The sequence below is a fragment of the Mauremys mutica genome, chromosome 2 (assembly GCF_020497125.1).
Source record: "Mauremys mutica isolate MM-2020 ecotype Southern chromosome 2, ASM2049712v1, whole genome shotgun sequence".
Taxonomy (NCBI): domain Eukaryota; kingdom Metazoa; phylum Chordata; order Testudines; family Geoemydidae; genus Mauremys; species Mauremys mutica.
Window position 1 is genome coordinate 123561828 of NC_059073.1, and position 4336 is coordinate 123566163.

General features: G+C 45.9%; 1 non-coding gene across 1 annotated transcript; it reads right to left on the minus strand.

Moving 5' to 3' along the window:
* Positions 1 to 1081: 1081 nt before the first annotated feature.
* LOC123365506 lies at positions 1082 to 1244 on the minus strand. The gene has a single exon (XR_006577637.1). It is a non-coding gene; the product is annotated as a U1 spliceosomal RNA (small nuclear RNA).
* Between the last annotated feature and the right edge of the window lie 3092 nt (positions 1245 to 4336).

Below are 4336 nucleotides of genomic sequence, written 5' to 3' on the forward strand. Positions count from 1 at the left end.
ATCCATGTCACTGTTCCTTTACCCATCCTAGTCTCTGATGTATCATCTTGGCCCTTACTCTATCCACTCCTAAAACCCTGATAGTGGATTTGTTCCTTTCCTCACCACCCCCTCCCAACCCATATGCTCTGCCTCCTTCCTCCTCACTAGTGGCTCATCTCCTCTACTTACCCTTTTGTCCTGTGTACATGCCCACTCATGCCATGATGACTGGCAGAAGAGGCCACAGCCACTGTCTGCTACTCCCTTGGGCAGGTGGCTGCTTTCTTGCAGGCTGGCCCATAAGACATCTGCTTCTGGAGTTCGTGTAAGAGCTGGGTTGGGGGACTAACAGGAGGAGAGATGGGTGAGCTAATTTCAGAGACTTTGCCAGTTGCTAATCCTGTCCCCTGGTAACAGTGAGGTTGAGGACTTGGCAGCTCAGCCCAATTTCTGTCTCTACACCCACACTCTGTTCCCCTCCCTTCGGCCCCTTCAAGGCCTAAATAAAAACCTTCTGATGCCTGGCTGACTGAGCAATGTTTGTGTCCATTCACACCACCACAGATTTTCAAACATAAAAAATTTATGCCATTGTAGCCTTACATGGCATCTTTGTCTAAATTGGCTTTCTACACATTTCAGTGTTTCATTTTTCTCTCTGTTTTAATTTTGAATTTCCAAACTAACAAACATTTGTGAGGTTTTTTGAGAAAGCTGCAATGTTCTCTTTAGGGAATTTTTCTGAAGAAAGTAATAGATTTTTCCCACCCTTAACTCCAGGTAAACTAAACATCTGTGGAAAACACAAAGAACCTGATTCTTATTTACACTAAGTTTCCTTTACACATAAGGTGGATGTAAATTTCATTTAGTTCCACTTTAAAGCTCTGTTACAATACCATAGAACTGTGAGGGGACCTTAATGTAAAGAAGAAACAGGCTCAAAAAGGCTGAGGAATTTACTCAGTGTTTACTCAGTCCTTATTCAATCCTTACTTAGGCACAGCCTTCCATTGATTTCAATGGGAACTTACTGTAATAAGAACTGGGTAAACACTAAGGGCTAATTTTTGTAACCCTTACTCACATATTTTTCCCCCAAGGGAAAGCACAAACACAATCCCCCACTACCACAAATTATGCAGTCGAGTTTCCTGCATTTGAGGGAAAATGCAGGGGTCAGCACACCCGGAGTGCAATGGATGAACCTCACCCTGGGAAAACCACCATGGTGATAATGGTATCTCCTGAGCGGTTACTCACATGATTAGCCTGGCAGAGACTGAGTCCCAATCCAACTCTAAATAAAAGCTGACAAAGGCTCTCAGGATTTGACTCAGAAAGAATAACATTTCCATACTTGGTACAGTTAAGTTGTCCCCATCCAGTTCAGTCCTCTATAGACAGTAAGGGCAAAGCTCCATTTATAACTTTGCTTGAATCACTGCTGTGGCTCCGAAAGTCACTACGCCACAGTGACGTTGGCAGCATTATCATACGACTCATCGATTCGACTCTGCTGTTTTTCACACATTAACCCTGTTCTTTGGAGATTCGCAAACCAGTAGATGTTAAATAAATATTCCTTTTCAGCTCCTCACATGCACCACAGCCTGTCAGACACAAAACAGGCGATGCAGCGCAGTCACCAAACTCCCCTGGAAAGCAACATGCTCAGTATTTAGGTTTTGTTCCTGACAGGCCTCCAGCAATGGGAGGCTCCTTTTCTCCAGCTCGGTGAAAAAACATCCCTTCAAGTTTTAGAGCTGTTCCCTACCACGTACTCTCATGCGCTCACCATCTCATCGACACGTTAGATAGTTATCTATCATTTTATATAATGACTTTTACTGGAGTCAGGGCCAAAGTAAGGCAATTCAGGGGCCTAGGCATACTGTGATATGTGCCTCCCTGCAGCCCCACCCCTCATTTGGAGTGATGGAGGCAGGGCAGCCCTTTCCCCTTCCATGAAGGCAGGGGCAGTGGCATAAGATGTCCTCTCCCAAGAAATGACAGAGGGCTTTCTTCCCCTTGGGAGTAGCAAGAGCAGCAACAGGGGGGCTCCGCTTCTCTATCAGAGAGTCACCAGTGGCAACAGGGACCCATCTCCCATACTTAACCAGGGCTCAGGGTGTATCTGCTCAGGTAAGTAAATGGGTTTGTCCCATTGTACTTTTCTCCTCAGCCCACAACACAGAGCCTACTTCTGGGATAATGTTATTGGGGCTTGCCAGTGCAGCAGACTTTGGGGTTAACACACTGCTAAGATGAATGGCACAGTGCACACCACTCAGAGTTATTGTTTCAGGCTCTCTGCAAACTCAAATAGACATCATTGCATCGGGTACAAGCTGAGCCCCATTTTCAGTGTTTTCATCACCATTATTGTGGCTCAACATTTTTAAACAAAAGCTCATATTCTGCATCGTCATATGACTTGGATAATTGGGGGCCTATAGCACCTTAATGCAATCCTAACCAAGTGCTACACAAAAGCCCAGAAGCACAAAGAATCTCTCTGTTTCCTCTTTCTTCATTCAGTCTGACTCACTATGCACATCTGTTTATATAGCAGAGGAGCGAACTAATCCACTGCTGCCCTGATGTATAACCTGCCAGGTAAAGTGCTGTGCTGCATCACATAACTGACATAGATCCCCATCGAAATTCCAAATGCTGCAGCTTTTGCAGCAGGCATGGAGTTAACTTCTCCAAAGGTTTCATTTCTGAAGGAATCCTGAGAGAAAAATTTTGGTTTTCAGCCAATACAAGCATGGGAGCTGATGAGATATGGGGAACGGAGGCTGCACATCGGCATCAGCCCTGACAGGGATGATGTGTGAGGTAGGCCCAATGCCTTTGGGTATGCTTGGGCCCTAAGGCACCCCAGTTCTGCTGTATGGTGCAGAGGAAGGGCCGAGCTATGCCCCATTTCATCTCTCCCACCCATGTCCTCTTCTTTTGAGTCTGGTGTCCCAGTCATCATTAGACTTCCCTGGTTCTTGACTACCAGGAACTCAAGGTAGCACATCACCAGCAGGGTGTGTGTGGAGGGGGGCAGGGAGGATCCTTCACTCACCCCTCCTATACTGGAGCATGCTCCAATACATCTGTTAGTCTATAAGGTGCCACAGGACTCTTTGTCACTTTTTACAGATCCAGACTAACACAACTACCCCTCTGATACTTGACCTCCTGTATTGCCACCCATGTAGCTACGATTTAGCTCCAAACATACTGTTGACTAGTATGAGAGCCTGGCAAAAGTACAGTTATAGAGTCATCCAGCTGAGAGGTGTGGCAAGAACCCCATAATCAAGCCTAGTGTCCAGCAATGAGGATTATTTTGATTTTTGTCTTTCTGCCTGTGTGTATGTGTGTAAATTCCTCAAATATGTTTGTCTCCCTGCAAATGGAGGTTTCCCCACTGTGCAGTATGTGCCATGAGACATCTCAGCACTGAAGGGACTATAGTAGGGGCCACGTCACTTTTCATTTTCGGAGGGTGGCTGGAGGATGGATTTCAATCTCCCTAGAATTTAAATTTTAGGGTATTTTTTTAAAATACCATATTTCACAGCTTAATGCAGCATGACAGCTGCATCCCAATTCGGGGAAAAGGGCATAAAGTGTGAATTTCTCAAAACTGCAAGCCACGCACTCATCTTTTCACAACAAATACTGCTCCTAACGAGCCATTCTGCACATTCACTCCATATGGTATCTTTACACATACAGGAGGGCTTTATGGTGCCCCTAGGCTAATGATCCTTTGGGGGCCATAGTCTGATCATCTCACTCGGGGCCTAATGTGCCTCTTCATTCCATCCTAGTAGCTTTGGTGGCTTCAATGTAGTTACAGATTATAAATGAGAGGAGAGTCAGGACCTCAGTTTTTACTCAGCCATTATTCAGTCCCTGCTAGGCAAACTTCAAGGGGATTGACTTTTCCCCATGTCTCACTGGAGCACAGCTCCAGAGGCTGACCTCAGTGACCAAGGATTGGGCACACACTGAAGAACGGCCTCTGGATTTGACCCTTGAGTAGCAAGAAATAGTTTTATCTACTAGGAAATTTTCTCCAGATGTTATTACCTCTTCCATAGGGCTTTGCACAGGTGCACGAGAGAAGGGCAAAGCACAAGGAACCTAGCCCTCTTATGGGGGCAGAGCTGAAAGGAGGCATGGTTATATCCTCCTCCTAGCCTCCATATGAACAAGAAGAAGCTGCCAGTCACAGAGGGTAGCATACACTCCACCCTTTTAAGGGGTGCAGTATGGGCATGCTTCCCTCAAGTAGCTGGAGTTTGGGATGTACACTTCCTCCCAGAGAGCTCTAGGAAGGAGCTCTCCC